This window comes from Melanaphis sacchari, unplaced genomic scaffold (assembly GCF_002803265.2).
Source record: "Melanaphis sacchari strain LSU unplaced genomic scaffold, SCAv2.0 Contig45_pilon_pilon, whole genome shotgun sequence".
Taxonomy (NCBI): domain Eukaryota; kingdom Metazoa; phylum Arthropoda; class Insecta; order Hemiptera; family Aphididae; genus Melanaphis; species Melanaphis sacchari.
Window position 1 is genome coordinate 307,327 of NW_020271303.1, and position 20,606 is coordinate 327,932.

The 20,606-nt window shown below is 26.6% G+C and overlaps 1 protein-coding gene across 7 annotated transcripts in view; it reads right to left on the reverse strand.

Moving 5' to 3' along the window:
* LOC112598096 (tyrosine-protein phosphatase Lar) overlaps positions 1-9,658 on the reverse strand; it is a 158,633-nt gene extending 148,975 nt beyond the window's left edge. For all 7 annotated transcript variants that reach the window (XM_025344439.1, XM_025344438.1, XM_025344437.1 and 4 more), the window contains exons 1-2: positions 9,375-9,658; positions 8,017-8,082 (exon numbers count right to left, since the gene is read on the reverse strand). The gene's annotated coding sequence lies outside the window, so the exon portion shown is untranslated. The remainder of the gene's footprint in view (positions 1-8,016; positions 8,083-9,374) is intronic.
* Positions 9,659-20,606: the final 10,948 nt, after the last annotated feature.

Consider the following 20,606-nt stretch of genomic DNA (forward strand, 5'->3'; position numbering starts at 1 on the left):
CAAGTAGACTGAGCTTTTGATTATTATTGTGCGGTTGTCGGAAGTGGGTGCAACAATAGCAGGGGACATAAGGTAAACACGCGGCTCCGTATATACACATCATATATAACCTGCCGACAAACCCATAACGCTATGAATACCAGCAGCGGCCGACGTTTGGTTGTCGATCCTGGTCCTGCAATATTTGTCGACGTTAATACGGCAGCGGTGGCGGCTGCTACTGTCCCTAGAGCGATTCGACAAGGATAATTGGAAAGCACGTTACCACGCACCACTCCGTAAAATTTTCCTTCCACCTGCAGCAAACCAGCTCACTCTCACCATCCTTCAGTATGGTTCCTCTTTACACCACGCCTTCCGAGGAAAACGAAAAATAATAATAATAATACCTCTCATTCCTCCGCGGTTCTAAGCTAACAAAAACCGTTCCGACGAATAATAATATTTCGCTTCCGACCAGAATTACAAGTACGCACGTCCTCACCCTATATATCCGCGTACGGGTGGTGTGAGCGTGTGTATCAGTACTTCCACCCACCCAGCCACCCACTCACCAACCCACAAAACTGTGGGTTCTTCTAGATATCTCTTTCTCGTTCTTTCTCTCTCTCTCTATTCTATCTATGGCAGTTCCCCTTAGACACACACAACACGCTTCGCATACGTAAAACATACCCGAAAAGCGTACACACAAACATAACGCCACCCGCGGCGGTGGTAATGATAATTAAGCGTTTCACGTGTGCAACAACGGCGGTGGTTCGTGCTTAAACGTTTTTATTTTTAAAACGCTCATTCGTATTCGTTGCGAGGTAGATGCACGCGTAAATAGGCGGTGGTGGCGGTGGCGCGTTAGGTGATTTGGCCACCACGGAGACGGACTACGCTCGACGAATATAATGATAGTAATAATATTTTGTCCTATCGGTGGCGGAGGAAAATTAAAAATAATACGACGCCCGAATAATACCCGCTGCCGCTACCTAACACAAAACCATCCCTCCTTCTTGGTAAGGCCATCGTATTTTATCCGCGTCACAATCAACGGAGCTGCATCATTATCACACACCATCAGTATGACGACGTCTTTGCTATACGACGCGACGGTAAGAGGTGTTTTGTTTATACACATACTTCACGGTCCGTTTAATATGCCCGACGCAAAGCAAATTTTCATATTCCCAGAAGATTGTACCCTTCCCCCCCCCCCCCCCGACTACCACGGTTTTAAAAGGAAATCCACTCTTTTGCAATCCTCGTCGACGAAGAAAATATTCAAAACGATAAAACTTTTATCGGAGACTCGACGGTCGGCGCATTGCTTTATCTCTTATGTTCCCTTTCGTTCGATTACTACTCTCCCGGGTAATATTGCTCACAAATATCAGAATATCATGATACTATATAAATAAACAAATTGCTACAGTGTTGCAGATATTTATACTATATTTAAAAGTGTTGGCTAATTTCTTAACTGATTTGTATAAGTGTATTTAAACTAAGAGCACAAAACTATAGGGAAAGAGGCGACTCACACTATATAGCAGTAATCGCCAAAAATGTAATTTAGTCTTTATTATAATACATTGTCTGATATCTATTTATAGAAGTTAAGCTTAATTATTTAAAATTGTCAGTATAATCTTAACACGTAAAACGATATGTATAACAATTCATTATTGAGTGTTTACCGAAAGCCATAACAATAATAATATATGAAAAAATCAAATCAATAATACAAAGTTTATACCTACTCCAAAATAACTTCAGAAATGCTATACCCTCACATAAATTTTAACTGCCAGCCAGTGTGTGGTAAGCAACAAAAACACTTACAAACAAAACAATACAATTCGCAAGAAACATTTAAATCATGTTATTATTTAATTCTCTGAACATAAATAAAATTACTTTAACCTTAACTATTATTTTATTCATAAAACTTGCATTCGTGACGAAAAAAAAACATAGTCTTCTTATATCAAAGTATATATTTTTTTATTAATACAGTTAAAAATAAATTTAAATTGGCATAAACAAGCAAGTAGGTTTACGCCAAAGATTAAATTATAACATAGTAAAAAAAAAATTTAATTCAAAATCTGGCTGTCACAAAAAAGTATTTCAACTTAAAAAAGTTTACATTTCTTTTTTTTAACTAACTTTACTATTATCTTTTAAAGATAATTTTATTAGTCTCATGAATTACTTCTTTATATCAACAAACCTCCTATATAATATATTTATGAAATGGATAAATAGCACTAAAGCAAATTAATTTTTATTTTCCATCACTGTCTATCAGGAATCCTTTAAATAAAATAACTTAGAAAGCACCAAATCCTATGAATTTCCATAAATATCACATTACATTAAGTAAAACGTTAGCGAAAAAAATATTGAATTATAACTATTTATATCTTTTTTTTTTCAAAAAGTTAGTACTTAATATAACAGTAAGGCTATTATATAAAATTTAAAATTAACCAGTCGGTGAATAATAAAGAAAATGTAATAAAAAATATGTTTAAAATATTAACAATAAGCTCGATGAAGCTAAAAATAAATTGACCAATAATAGGGTAGTTATAATCCATATTCTTTCTTTTTAAATTTTATCCATAATATATACACGAACATTTCAAAGTTCAGAGTACAACTATATTGCACGCAACCTGATACACAATGTATAATCAAGTTGCATATTCCATCGGGACCAGGCGAACTTAAAGTACTGCATGCCCATCGGACAATTAAACCCATGTCTAGCAATGCCGCCTAACCGTCAAGTGTATAGGTTTAATATATGAACGTTATTTTTTTTCACCCGTTAATAATATCGACCTATGTTGGTGAACAAACAAAACCAACATATAATTCCGATCCAAATCGAAAAAACAATGACACACGGGAACGTGATTGGGATTTTAACTGTATATACAATATGCAAGCAGACGAATGAAATCGATTATATAAACATTATGGAACAATAAATTACAAATACGTTTCCTTGCTACTATAATATTGTCCCGTGTAGGTAGTATATCTACGCAAGCACAGTTCTGCCGATTTTATTCCCAATAGACTACTGCAACGTGTCTACCTGACGAAATTGTCGAGATTTTCACAATTTAATGAAATGTATAGACGTAATAGTACACATGAATTTACAGAGCAGAGTAGGTACTTGATTTACGATGCGGCGACGAGTACGTAAATAGGAGGCGTAAAGAACAACGAATAAAAAATAATCGATAAGAAAAACAAATATCGACATATATTACATAGGTACCTACCTATATTATAAACTCGTATCATTATAAATAATTAAGAAATAATACCTAAATAATGTGGTCAGAGCAGTGGAGTTTATATATTTTATACTTTATCAATTTAATCTCCCAACAGTGATCTCGTGACTTATTTTTGTAACCAGTATTTTTACAATGTTATTATGAGTTTATCGATATAACTTCATACGATTGAAAAAAATTCCCAAAAGGAAATCTCCTGCAGACTGAAAAATACTATTTTGTAAATACTAAACGATAAAAATTTAAAACCGATTTTTGACTGATTTAAACGTAAAATTATATTAAATTCCATGATAAAGATATATTTTAAATTATCAAAAATATATCATAACTCAATTCTGAAACTGAAGTGAGTAATATTACGTGATCCAAAATTTTGTCGCGGCCCGTATAGATTAAATATTACTGAATTTAACCTATATACATTACATAAGACCAGAGTAGAATAAGAATTTGTTGCGTAAGACTTTAAGAGTCATAAATCATAATTGAAGAATAGTATACACTGCACATCATAATCAATGCTACTATTTGTATTTTATAATAATAAATTGTAACACATTACAATAATAAATGGTGGATCCGAGCAAAGCCGGCGAAAATCAATGAGTCCAGCCAAGCGTCTATACTACACCAAAGTTTACACTTTGAAGATTTTCAAAAACCAGTAACTCAATGCGCTGTTTGAAGGTTGTCATTATATAATAGTAAATAGATGAAGGCAGCGGTGGCTGTGAAGTCGTATGGGGCGAAAAGTGTAATGAGTTACCGAACTGACCACGATAGGAACTGTAGCAGGGATGGATGGATGGACGGATAAATGACGACGATGACGACAACGACATTGAATTACAACACCGAATTATCTTGGAAAAGTGACCCCGAAAGTTATCTTCTGAGAGTAGGCGGTCTACCGCTTGTATAAACGGTAGGTTAGGTTAGAACGAGCGATAAAACTCAAAGTTAAACGGACGAACTTTAACTGGCCCATCTCCTCCCCACAATAAAAGCTATTACGTTATGTGTGGGTATGTTAAGCTGACACCGTAACACGATGGTTGCATCAGCATATACAACGGCAGTGACCACGACATAAGTCTACAACATCAATAATGACGAGGACTCATGTCTTAACGACGACGGCGGCGAAAAATTTCTAATCAAAGATAGATAATTAACATCGTGTAGGTACCGCAGAAAAAAGTGTTTACACTATGATATTTAAACTCACACATTTCGATGACTTATATCGACTATCATTATAATAAAATATAATGTGTCCTACTATCTATAATTATAAATACTTATTAACGGTGTTAACCAAACGGTAATGATGAAATTAAAGTATATAAGTGAAATGATAGAATTGAAAATGTGGGGCCTAGAAGACAGAATATAAGAACATTGTAACAATTCTGTATGGTTAAAAATTTGAAGATGGACAAACACCCACAACTGAGATGCTAAGATATTTTTTTGATGAACCTCATGACTAGAACTGTGAATTAAATACAATAAAAAACCTTAAAAAATGAATTTAAAATATTTAAAAAAAACAATAAAAATGCACTGAAAATCACAATTTTAAAAATTCAAGACATTATCATCTTTTGGTAAGAAAAATTTGTATTTTAATTTCAATTTTTATAATCATACTAATATTAGTATATTTTATTGTAAACCATTTCACTGTGAATATACACGCGAACGCTTAACAGGTACAATGTCCATAGTTTACAGTTATCCACTAAGATTATCAATTAACTAACTTAATTCAGAAATTCGTGACTAATATACCACAAATAACTAATCTATCAATTGTCTTATCGTATCGAAAATTGATCAAATTAAACCAAACGCTGTAGCCTGTAATTACACTTTTATACGACCTATGTAAAATAAAAATATATATGTAATGATGTCAATTGACGAAATTAAATCAATACCAAAAAATGATCCATTAAAAAAAAAAGATATAACCTAAAAAGAAAAAAAATTACAGAAAATGAAAAAAATAAGTCTAAATAGTTTTATAAACCAATTTAGTGTAATAAAATTTAAATTTTGTACTTAAAAAGCTACGTATCACAATCAGCTAAAAATGCACAGCCCTACTCATGATGGTACAAACATACTTTTATATTGAGAACTGAGACCTTTAGAAGGAATAAAATAAATAGTTCAGTAATAGAATATTATATTTTTACTTATTTATATTATACTCTAATTAAATTTCTTATCGTAAAAAATATTATTAATAAATTACACAGCAATCTAAAGAATACATTGAAACTGAATCGTATTTACGCATAATAAAATTTTAATTAATTTTTGATAAAAACGATGATTTTTTTTTTTATTAATAAGAACAGCTTGTCAAGCTCTTTTTGCCGATTTCGTGTGTCTGAGGATCTACGAACTTAGTCGTTCGATATTTTTTATGTAAAAATTTATACTACACATAAACTTGTATTAGATGGGACGTTAACTTTTGGACACGCTAGGACTCAAGCTTTAATATAATATAGTTTAATATAAATAAAACATTTGCTATGAACGATATAAAAAAATAAATAAAATTCGTGAGGTGTATCTATATTATTATTTATTATTATCAATTCACTTAATTATTTCCCTGCAGCCCTAAAACTAAGCCTAAAAAGTAGAAAGCTGGTTTTACTGTTAACCTGTTCATATTTCTTTTTGCATAAAATTATTTACACCATTGGACACGAATTGTAAATAGATACCAGTGTATTATTATTTAATATGGAATGAGAAAATTCGTAATTCAGCCAAAATCGCGGTAAAATAATTAATAATAAATTCATAAGTATGAATAATTACAGTACATGGTTTAGAACAAAATATTAACTTAAAAAGCTACATCTAACTGAACTGAAATAATGATAAAAATGCCAATTTAATATAAAATTCAATTATTAGAGTTGAATTTTACATGTTAATTTTTATTTGCACTTGCACATTATCAAAAAAAAAAATTTGAATTATTCATTAATATAATAATACATAAGTACAATGTTATGTTAAAAATACAACCAAATTAAAATAGTATAAATCAGAAAAAAATACAATTTAGTATGGAAAAAAATAAAATTTAATTTAAAAGCTTATATAATTATACCTACTATTTACGCAAGATATATACATTCTAAATAAATAAATATATTTTAAATATTGTGAACAGTCATTCATTATCTAAAAATTATTAGTCTAAGTACACCACTAGAATACATAGTGATTGTTTTGTAATAAAATAAAGTATTTATGTTTTAATTTGATGAAACTTTTATTTATTCTAATTTGTGTGTAATTGGATTATATGAATTAGTTATTTCCATTTCTAAATAGTGAAAATTTAATTATTAAAATCAAAATAATATGACTCTTTAGAAAATATTTAATCTATAAGTTAAGATTTATATTTATAATGAATTATATATAAATACTATACAATATTTATAACAATTGTTTCTCTAGTTTTTCAATGCTAGATGGTACATAATAATTACTCAAAAAAATTACATTGATTAAGGTCCAATTTTATGGAATTTTTTTTTAAAGTTGATTAATTGCTGATACTGACACTAATTTAAATTAAATGAGTTTGAGTATCTATATTTTAAACATCAAAATTTAGAAACTTAAAAAACAAATACATTTTTTAAATTAGGTAAATATTCTTTTTATTTTTAATGGATACAGAATGAAATATTAGCCAATTGATTAACTATACATTTTATATATTACATTTAATAACTCGCATAATTTTTAAATTCCTAATACCTAGATAATAAGTCAAAATCTTACAACAATACAAACATTTTTATTTTCTTATAATACTACATTCTATTAAATATGTAATTTGTGCTGCGCTCTGTTGGTTTGTTTTAAAAACTTACACAAAAAAGTAGTGTCAGTATTTAACACTCAATAACAAATATTAAAAATATATATATATTAAACAGCATGTGAACAAACTCTGATACCTTATGTTAACATTGTTAACATTATGTTCTCCCCCATTAATAATTAAAATACCTAGCATGTACATAATTATATTTTTAGTAATTATTATAGTGTAAGCACAACAGAATAATTCAATTTTACTAACCAACTTGACAATATTATTGTTTCAGATAGAAATGAGAATCAGCAATAACATGATGTGGAAACCATTTGTACATCAGTAAAAAAAAATAAATTATTAAAATTGTTAATATTATTATAATTTAAAAGATAATTTCAACTCTTCTATTAGTGATATAATTGTTCATTACTTTGTAAAAACAATTTTCTTTTATAGTTAAAGCCGTTGTTACTTAATCATTTAATGTTTAATCTATAAACTCAGGTAAATATCGAGACACTACTAATACTAAACTGTTAATACTTTTTATAATTAAATACTAGTAAGAAAGGACTAAAAATAACTAATTATAACTATACAAAATTCATTGTGAATTGTTGTTTTATAAATTTAAATTATTAAATGTCATGAAATTAAAAATACTTCTTTTGCATTATTTTTAAACATACTAATGGTATGGTCTTATCTCATATATAAACATTATAATATATTCTTAATTTGTATGGTTTACTATTGTGGGTCCTTCATTATAATTAATAATACATGTTATTATATTTAATGTTTATATTTTAAGCCACAGCTCATGCTTACCGAATGAAGAATTGTTTAGTAAATAAGTGTACCACACTGAAACAGTGTCAAAGTAATTTAAGACATCTGAAAAAAAAAATTATAGTTAATTTTCAAAGAAATATGTACTTGTAATTACTTACAATAAATAATATGATATAAATTCTAAATCCTATAAATATATATATTTAAACAATGATCTACGATTTTGTTTTAAGAAGCCAAAAATGTTTTAAAATAATATTAAATACATATTTATAAAAACACTTATATTAGTTACACAGGTCACCAGAAATGTCACACCACATCAGGCTAATTAGTGATAAGATAATATTACATGATCTCATTTAATTAACAAATACAAAGTCAGAATAAAGTTATTATTTATTATGTATCAAAACTAATATGATTCTAAAACCTAAATAAATATTACATAAATTTGCTTGAAATATTGAATAATGCACAAGTTTTTACTTATTTTATAAAATATTTAAAATAGTAATAAATATAGATTAGGCAATAAAGAAAAACATTCAAATATTTCAATTCAATTTCAGGTCAATGAATGATTAAATTATGATTAATTATTTAAACATTTAAATGACTAAAATTATAGGTAACCTACACAAAACATTTAATTTAATTGTAAAATACTGATTAGTGATAGTTATAAGTATTACAGTTTTTAAATGATTGCCGAACAATTAACTTTCATAAAAATATTCAATGCATACCAGAAACCAGACATGATATTTAAATGTCATAGTTTTTTTTTTTATATATAAATATATATATTATAACAGAAATCTTATTTGTATAGAAATGATCAATTATAAATTCCAATTAAAAAACTTATTAAAATTATAAACAATAAAATGTTTAAATAAATATAATATAGAATGTTTTAATAATACATATTAAGCACCTAGTCTAGATGTTTAATTGCTTCATACAATTCTAAATCAATAAATATGAATTTGTAACTAGTGTCCCTTAAGTGATAAAAAGGATGATAAATAAACTGTTTATTATAAACAACAGCTAGTACATGGTATGTTTCGAAAATCTCGATACAAGTAAACGGTCAATCACTGTAAAATATCAAAATCGCGTCTTATCATCCTCACCCAACATGCACTAGTCAATTTACAGGGAATTTTCTAGAAACTCCAATGACAACCAATTCGCACAAATGAGAACAAAAAAAGGAAAATTTGAGTTGAAGTTCCGAGGCAAAAATCAATAGCAACCTCGGCCAGTCGACCGACCATTTAGTCAAGGGTTTTTTCGCACCGCCGCCCCTACGAATGACGACGGGGTGTGGATGGCGTGTGGTGATAGGGTTGGCGGGGTGTGTAGAAAAAAGGAGTAACTCTTACCTCGGTGGTCCCTTCGACACAGAGCTCCAATTTCGTATATCGTTCGAAATGTAACCGGCACGGCTTAGTCTGTGCTCGTCACACGATAATCCAAAGTCGCGGGGCACACGAGTGGCCAACCAATGATCAGACGATGTGCGATAATTGTTGTTCTCTGTTTCGGTTCCTAGGACAAATTCGGGGACAGCGGAAAAAACCGATAATTTTGTTTACGATAAAGAGCGGAAGGGACATAAGGGATATTATAGAGTATATACACACTCACACAAGCACACACACATATACAATCACAAATACGCGCGCGCACTCACGTACGGGGACCGCCACCGACAAACGAAAACATGACTACGGCGACACCTAGTGGACTCTATCGGCAGACATTAGCTAGAGATATGATAACAGCTACAGTGCCACCAACAAACGTCATCCGACAGATAATCTAGCATTAAATCCGCACCTTTATCAACACTCATACACCAAACATTTGCCGAGAATATTTTGTCAACGACTGACAACTCCTACTCATGTACTCTAATGCACTCCAACATTTTCCCTCAATATAAATCTTAATGTTATGATTGTTATGAACGTCATAATGCATACCTAATACCTATTTTATTCTTAAAACAAATGCTTTACGAGAATTAACATTTTTTTTTCTTAATTTCAATCAAATACAAATTTTACACTTCGTAATTCATGCAGATATAGCCGATATAGGGCACTTAAAAGATTCGGAACTGCGTGCAATACGTGATTTAAATGCAGCACATAGATTTCAAAAGCCTATTAGATTTTAGTAACGTCGTTTATTGCAACAGGCCAGTGACACTACATCATTCAAAATTATTACGCCATTTACTTTTAACTAAATTACCTACACTCAAACCGAAATACAAGTGAACAAAATATAAGGTGATTACAATACTTTATATTTGTTCATTTTTTCCTGAGCAAAATCGGGTAATGCAACTAGTAATTAGTATACCTTTATACATCGTAAATTACTTAATTACGAATGTTATTATTTTAGCTACCAATATGTAATAATAATTAGTTTCTAACGGAGTGATACTTAATACGTATTGATTTCATAGTGAAGTGTTTCTTTATTGTAGAAAAAAAGCTCTGATTATCAACTTAGATGAATATTATTGGTAACTAAATATACCTAATATATACTTTTGAAAAAGAGTTACAATATTAAGATTAAATCAACTGTAATGAATTTTACTCGTAGTAAAATAAAATTGTTTAATAGGTAGCAATATTCAAAAACATTTCATGAAATAAGTATATAAATACCTACTTATAGTAATTTAGAATGACAGACAGAATCAGTTCAGTAAGTATTCGCATAGGTATAATAACTATAACCTAGGTATAATAACATAGGTATAATAATAACATAGGTATAATAACTATAACCTTACGCATGTATTATATGCAATAATTTATTATTGAAATGAAATTTAACACATACATTACAATGACTTACTCAATTACGGAGAACACTTGATGGGTCTAGATAAAAACAGCGAAACCATTACAGAGACAATAAAACCCCAATAGCAATTGTAAAGCTACGTAGAAAATAACAACGATTACAATTTTCGCGAATACATGTAAATTGGTCGTAAAAAATTTACCGCAAATAATTGATCAGAAAAATAAATGTAAAAATTTAGATAGATGTATAATAATAGAAAAAATTAAATTACAAACAACTTATTCAAATAATCCTAATTTTTCATACGAATTCAAATGTTACCAACATAAGCTTTTATTTCAGAAGTAGACATAATAAAATGTTAAAATACGATACCTACGTGCACAAGTTATAACAGAGATAATGAAGATCTACTGGTACCGCTGTTAGATTATTTTGAAAATTCATGAGTAGGAAAATTAGATAAGAGAGGGAAAATAAAAACAACTAAGTATGCAATAAAAATATGAAACTGTTTTTCGGGAGTAATCCAAGATCTAGTTACCACAAATAATGCTAAGAAGTGTAGCACAATCAATTTGTTTCACGTACTTTTAATTAAATGCATCCTTCAATTTGGAGGTTTATAAATGCATTAAAAAAAGAGGAAAACATTAACAAATTTAAAATCAAACAATAATAGGGGGTAACAAGCCTCTAAAAAAAACTATTAGATAAAGTAGTTAAAGTAAAAAAATGATGTAGGTACCAATTTTAACAATACAACAAATATAAAAGATTTTCTTTATGGCATTACATAAAATTTTCAATTGCAAATATTGTTTTTAGTTTTTTTATTACTTTTATTATAACTATTTTAATGTATTTTTATTTTTTTTTTTTATTATTATACATTTTAATAAATGCATGAATATTATCTGTTTTTATAAAAAAAAATTGCATTTAATTTTTAATAGTTTAATTTGTTTCATTATTACACATATACTTATACCTAAATTTTTAAACATATTCTTATCTAATATTAAAAAGAAAAAAATATTTTTAACCATATCTATAACTAATTGATAAGTTATAGACAGTTCTAAGTTGAAATGAGAAGAAAAATGTTATTTTTGCGATGAATTGTTCTGTGGTGAATTATAATTATGATTAATTCGCTTACGATCAGTTGACGGTACACCAATTTTCGCTACAAGTAGATATATTAATATTTTATTTACATAAGCTTATAAAATTGGTTTAGTTGGAGATGATATGTTCGACGTTGTGTTTCAATTTGTATGATCTGTTTTACGAAATATTAAATTAGTCTACCTTCTGTATGAGTCCCATATAAATTTAAAATTCAATATAAGTACAGTGAAACCTCTCTTAACGGACACCTCTAATTAGCGGACACCTCTCAATAACGGACAAAATTTCCGGTCCCGGCATAGTCCCGTTACATACATATTATTCTATCAATTTTTCCCAATAGCGAACACCTCTCAATAGCGGACAATTTGGTCGGTCCCGCGAGTGTCCGCTATTCAGAGGTTTTACTGTATTAAAAATAAGAATTCATTAGTACACAACAATTATATGCATTTAGTAGATTGTAGAACACACAAAACCGAAAACAGTATACTAGAGATGTATAGTTAAAAATTGTAAAGGCTAGATTACTATTAAAGGTGATCAGGTGAATCAATTTTAAATGGTCCCTCAGATCATATAAATATATCAGACATTAATTTAACTAAAGCTAGACAAATCGTTAAACAAATAAAAAAAAAACTTACTTATTTAATGATAATCCTTAACAAATTATTGCTAGTTCTCAAATTACGTCATGTGTAGCTGAAAACATTCTGAACATATTAAAAAAAAAAAACAGAATGTCTCTCAAAATCCTTCTTCTCTTGAAATTGTTGAGATCTATAATTACATATCAAATTCCTAGTCTAAATACTGTACAGTAGAGCGGTTACCTAATTTCTCCCTTTTTATAATTACGTTGAGATAGAATATAATATTTACGTTATAAAGAAATTTTGTTTTTTAATTATTTATTTGACGATGCGCATAATAAAATTTAATATAATTTTAACAAAATGTTCATGCGTTTATTTTCAGGCATTTGATGCTACTTATCAAATTTATGTTATCGATTAAAACAGCTAAGTACTTATGTATTTTCAAGATACTAAGTATAAATATCGTGTTATACTTTTAGATAATCATTATTTAAAACAGATTTATCCATATTTTTAATTTTATATAATTTAACTTTAGCCTAAGAACTAAAATCCTTTTCAAAGCCTATTTACTATATTCACTTATTTATAGTAATAATATGACATTATACATGATGAATTTATAATTTATATGCAGAGATGGATCGAAAGCGAAAATGTTGTGTACGTAACACTAGTTATAACTTATATTATATATTTATATGTATATATACAGGTAAATATCTCAAATATATAATGCTATTAAAGATTAAAGTGTAAAAATGAAAAAAATCAACACTAAAATAGTTTAGGTCATAATATGTATATGTATGTAATTTAAACTAAAACTATTTTTCGCACAGCACTTACAATAATTGTTTATTATAAAGAACGTATAGGGATTGAAATATTTTAATAACTACTATTATAGTTAACTTGCTGCGTTAAATAAAAATAACTTAAATACGATTTATTTTCTAAATACCTTTTATGACATTCTTTAGGTTTACAATATTATTATGGACGTAATAGAGTTATCTAAAAGCCAATTCGAGTTTGGTTAAATGTATTTTATATTAGGTATAATAAATAAATTATATGACCTTTTTTTAAAACCAAAAAAGAAGCTTCTTGAGCAAGACGGTATACAAAGTTATTAAAATCAATAACGTTTTCATATACCTACTGTAGTGTTAAATTTAATATATTTTCAAATAGTATTAACTAAGATAAAACATAAGTCATAAGAAACTTAGTTAATATTATTACACTTTTGGCACTTTTTAATATAATTTTAAATACTGGGATCATTTTTTTTAATTATAGGAATTTATTATACTTCATAATTTATGCTACATTTATAGACAGTATTTTAGGAAATTTAAGGCATTTATCATTAACTAAATCACTATATTTTAATGAACATTAATTAATTATTAAACAGCAATATTTGATAGCCTTAACAATGTTTACTTATTAAAACTAAAACGACTTTAAATAAATTATATATTTAAAAGTTATTTAAAATATAAGAAGATAAAAGATTAATATTCATATTGTAACTTGATTTTATTTAGTTATTTTTTATTTTTATTTTTTAACTTAATAATGTCAAATTTCAGGTATCCTGTTTCCTTTGAATAAAATAAACCAAATTTTCTAAAGAAAGGGGAATAATTATTAATAATTAATATAACTTATTGATGTTAATAATAATAAACTTCGCTAAAAATATAAGTTATTTTTTATTAATTATATTTTCTAGTAAACTTGTGCATGCTGTTAAACGCAGATCTAATAAACAAATACAGTTAAAAAACTACTGTAATTATGCTTTTTTTGTTTAAACTTATAAAAAATAAAATAAGTTTAAATTTCACAAATGGACTTTATTAATAAAAAATTGAGTATATAAAAAAAGAATCAATAATTAAAGAGGACTTGTTTTCTCATTTTACTAATATTTTTGAATCTCCTTTTTTAACTTTTATCAATACTTAGTACTAGTGTACTACCATCATAATATAACATTTGTATTCATAATAAACTTATTGTTTGAAGATATTATTATTAATGAAACAAAAATTTAAATTTAATTCAAAAAGTTATGAAAATATAAATTACGTAAATTATCTTTACAAAAGATAAACATTTTTTGGTATATTTACATTCAAATAATATTCTATAAATAATGAAAAATAATTGTATTATTTAATAATAAATTATTTTAAAATAAAATAAACGTTTCAGACGTTTCAGTCATTTATATAATATAATATGATTAAATACTTAGATTTTACGTTGATACTTTCAATTCCAGTTTTTATAGAAAATAGAAGTAAAAAAATTTCGTGTTGATAATACAAATTTTAACTCTTTGTGTATATAGTAATTTATATTTATATTGTTGTATTTGTATATATACGCGGGTATACGCCGTATACTCGTCAGCAGATTTTTGATTTTCGGCGTATACCCAACGTAAAATATCATTTTACGGGTATACGCTCCTAAAATAACTCAAAAACCAAATAAAACTTATTTTATAGCTCATAGGAAAAAAATTTTATGAAGTTTTAATGAATTATTTATTAGTATACGCTGTACTTAATGTATTTTAAAATAAATTTATTAAATAACATTTTGAAAAATATATGTTATTAAAATATATAATATGGAGTATTGACGTATGGTCGTATGGACATTGGACACTCAAACCGTGGTTCTTAATCTGCATCATACAATTTATAACATCCAGCAAATGTATTTCTTGCAGTGTTGTGTTTTTAACCAATAACGCTAGGTTAATAATATGTGATTTTACTCTTATACCACTTTTTGATGCTATTTTGTTTGTTTCCGATGGACAAGCTTTACCGCTGAAAATGACTAGTGTGGCATCCTCCAAAACAATTAAAAAATGACCTAAAAATTATTAATAATGGTTTAAAATAAATAAAAATAAAACTTTTTTCTAAATTTATTAAATACAAATTACTCAAAATTATTGCAATGTATTATTGGAATATATATTTGATATTATCAAAATTAAATAAACAATGTTTATTAGATAGTAAATATTTATATTTAGAAATACTTCTCTGCGCGTCTACTGAAATCATTGAGTAAATTTGAAATGAGTCAAATCCTCAGCACTGAAGTCATTAGGAATACACTCATTAAAGCTTCTTTACCGTTTAGAACTTTCTAAATTGTTAACATCGTTTAAAATCCAGTATTTTTCTGAAGTAGAGCTTTCAATTTGCTTTTAATTTAATTTCCAATTTTATAAACTGCTGCTGATTCAATTTTAGTATCAATATATTTTATAATTTGTATCGAATCATAAAGTCTTAGTCCTAAAGTTTCTAACTTGATAATATAATCGACGTTAACTTTAATGTAAGTTAAATTAAATTTTACATTATCACTTTCATTGCTTGTAAGATCCTGTGCTTTTTTAATTGACGTAGAGGTAAAATCATCTTTGTTTATTTTTCTTTGTTAATATTTGTAAATTAGTGAGAGTGCAATAACAAGGTAGGTAGGTAAATTTAATTTAATGAATTATATGATTTAAGTCTTAATATACGATTTAATAATAAACTTCAAATTTTAATAAAATCGTTATTTTTCTTTAAACTACTGGGAAATAGTAAAAAATTATTATAAAAATGTGAGAAAATGATCTATAATGTAAAAAAGTTAGTTGTTTAGATATAGATGCTATTAAATCATTTTTAGCTAAAAAAACATCGCCTAAAAAATTCAAAAAATACCATCAACTTCGGGCCTTATATTTATCATCTATACCGTTATAAGTATTTAAAATTTTAGTAAACAAAATCGAGTAAAACATGCGGGCAAAACGTCAGTCTACTACTCCGCATTTATCAAAATTAACTGCGTACTATTAAAAAAAATTTAAATAATGTACAGAACTATGTTGGTATGTTTAATATTATATACGTTAATAAGAGTTTAATATATAAAAATAAAAATTGTATTTTTTTCATTTTTTACTTTCATTAAATTGCTGATGATAAAAATTAAGTTATAATTTTTTTAAATTTAAAATAAAAGGGTGGGGAAGGTTAGTGTGAGATTTTTAAAAACTAAAATTGGTAATGAGTATAGAAAGGTTGGGAAACACTGGGTTATTTCCCTCTGTTTATGTATACTTAGTATATGCGTAGTACATAATATATGTATATACACTATATACAGTACCTAGTAGTGACCATACTAAATCATTTTTTAGTTATATTTTAACCTCTCATTATAGAATATTGACAAAAAATATACATCATCGGTTGAAAATTTAATTTTTATTATAGAATTGTCATATCTACACACATACACTAATATATTTATTACTTATTTCATGTTATATAATGTCACTGCGTAATTTATATTGAATACAATGTATTTTATATTATATAACTGCTATCATCTACTATATTTTTATGTATCTATTTTAAATTTATCAGCAATGAATGAGTAATTTGAAACATAATATTATGAGTTCGAAAGATATATTTTAAAATTTATATTATTTTTTTTTTTCAATTAGATACCTGAAACACCTATAATGAATCTTATTTTATTGAAAATTGAAATATAAAATATTTGCTTCATCATAATATATTTCTACTGGTAATTATTTTATAACTAACTTAACCTCATTTTTATTTTATACATTTTATGTTTGAACATAAACATAATAACAGTACATTTTAAATTTTAATATAATGTATCTTAATATACATAATATTGTGTATTCATATTTTCTTGAGTTCGTAACATTATGAATCTCAAATTACTTATAAATATTGTATCAATCATTTCTAAGAATATTTAGTGAAGAAAAATATTTTAAATATATATTTATTCAACAATCAAATTTGTATTAATATAATTAATTTTAATAAACTAAAATATCATGAATCGTGAAGCTTAGTGTTAAAATTCGAATCCATAAATTATTAACTTTACATAAAACTAAAAGAAGATACTAAATTATAAACAATATAACATAGGTAAAAAATTTATAAATTACGTAGAATCGTAAAACCAATAACTTTATAACTCCTATCCGAATTTAAAATAATTAAGTAAGGTTGTATTTTAGATACAGAAAAAAGTAATGAATGTATTGCTTCTTTCAGTATCTTTTTCATTCCTTAACCAATAACTTTTTATAGAAATAAAAGCATTTCAAACTTAAACTTTGAGGGTGGGTTTTACTTTCTGGTATCAAATTAAATATATAGTTGATACTTATGGTTTTTTTTCGTGGTTATTATAGTCAAAATAATTTGACGTAGTTATATATTCTAATTTTTATTTCAATCACCAAGATTAAAAAAAAAAAAACTGCCACATAAATTCCAGTAGTAATACATTAAGTATTATAGAGAACTTAGGATAATACTCCAATATTATTTTCTACTCTACATGTAAAACGTCTATCACGCTTGAATACTTATGTACCCATTCTGTTCTAGAAAGACTAAACATAAACTTAATACTGAATGATAAAAGGTTGAACGATTTAACCTTATTTAATGTATATATACTATATATATATATATTAACAATTTAAATGTAACAATGTCAAAGAAAAATATTGGAAGGTATAAATAAATTATAAAAAAATCTACAAAATAATGACAATTTTAAATAAGACACAATAATTGAAAACACAAAAGTCTTTTACGAGTTATTACCTTATTCAGTTAATGAATGCTTTACATTTTATTTAAAAGTAGTTTTATTTAGAGTAAAATGTACAAAGGTTTGCTCTATAAGTGACTGTATAACCTTTTATTATATATTTGTATACAATAAGTGATCATAATCTTCCATAGCAGTTAGGTTAGGTTAGGTTTTTATTCACTTTGAGACGATTGGAAATATTATGTTCTCATATTATAATACAAAGTAACTGGTTATCTATAAAGTACAAAATTTAAGTGAATGGTATACTTTATGTATAACAAGAATTTGAAATTTACATTATAAAATATATACTAAAAAAAATTACATTTGTTATTCCATATTAGTTTCATTTACGGATAACATTCATAAAATAATAACGTTACAGTAATATTTTATAAAGTATTGCATACTAAAATTTACACATAGTTTCGAAAAAGATATTCCCACTATTGCAAACGATATACACACTTCTCAGTTCTCGCCACTTTTTCACAAAATTCCTCGTTTAACGTATCCTACGACCTACAACTCAACAACTGTATCTAGATGCAAGATATATATTATATATATATATTATAATATTATATTTTACACATATTATAATAATTTAGTCATATATATACGCTATGGTATGAGCTTCATATAGATTCAATTTCTTTATTAATCACAAAACAAAAAATCAAACTTACTACCATTGTACCAACTGAATATCTACCCGATATTCATTGAGTGTAGTTTGGTAATTTACTGCATGATAAATTTTTTCTACACATTTTAAGTGATCATAAAAATTATTTACGAAATAATTTAAAAATTTTTTTCAAGTGTTCCTTTTGCAATATTTTTTTATTTAGCTTCAAAACTTGTTTACAGAAATAAACAATTTGTTAACAGCATAATTTCATTAAATTTATAAAATAAATACATTCATCTCAATAGTTTAGACTTTTAATGCTATGGTGTTTCTATAGTATATAATATATATTATATATAAATATTTTGAGTTTCTGACCTATGAGTACGATCATCGAAACCACTACGTACGGTAAGTACTGCTTACGATAAATATCCAATGAGTTTTGTAGTTTGCCTCTTACTAGCTTTATCAATCGAAACTGCTAACGCAGACTTCAGGGGGAATTTGAGACGCTTGATCTGAAAAGGTAGACGCTTAGTGTTATTAGAGAACACGCGGTGTGTTTAAGCCGTTTAAGGTTATATTCTTCTTTTAGCGTCAATAGCACTGCAGAGGCACCTATTTTGAGATCAAGATGAGACTATCAAAAATTTGACCAAGTTTGAAATTTCGCCTAAATAAGGCTGTACTGTACTTCTTAAGGGTAAGTACTATATTATATTGATAACTTTTAAATCCTAAATTGTTCACAGCCTGTTAAATCAAGAAATATTAATATTTGAATGTATATATTCAGTAAGCTGAAGTGTACCGTACATCAGTGTTTGGATGTTTTGCTATGACTAATATTCAACATTAATGAACTCTATTTATATTTTCTAATTATTATTATTATATATTATTATTACTACACTATAACCATACCATTGTTTTAATAATTATATAATTATGTTTATTTATATATAGCATATAATATAATATGTCTAATAAACATGTGGAGCGTAGTTTAACTGAAATATTTATGTGGTAAGTAAATGTAATAAATAGGTACATAATTAATGTGTTCTCTTGATAACTATTAGTTAATCTTTACCTGTAACCCTAAATAAACCAAAATAAAAATTAAAAACAATTCAAAAGTTCCTTTATTAAAAAGTTTTAGTTTTTTAATTTCTAAAATCAGTATAAAATATATTATTCACTGTTCTTTAGTTTTTAATGAAAATAATTTTCTTAAAAATATTAAGTTTTCGAGAATACCAACATTTAATGAAAAGAATTTTTATAAATAAATTATAAAATATTTAAATCAATAAAATAAGAATTAAACATTCCAGTCAAAACCCCTTCATCTAATCACTTACTTACGTAACTTAATACGTTACAATGTCACATACATTCCGATCTTTATATAAAATTAGTTAAAGACACAAAATCCATTAGAATGTTAACTGCAAAGACTATGGTTTGATATCTTTACTGTCGCCTAAAAATAAAATTACAACTTTTACAATTAACTATCATCAATGAAAGTAGTTAATTTCTAATGAGTATTTTTTTTTCTCAAGACTTCGTCAAAAAATTAGTAACAATATAATAATATTATGTATTTATGCTAATTGCCTGAAAATATTCTCAGATCGTTTATAAAAAATCAAAGTATGCTTTCATTAATCTTCCTTCTAACTATTCTGAAATAACTACCTACC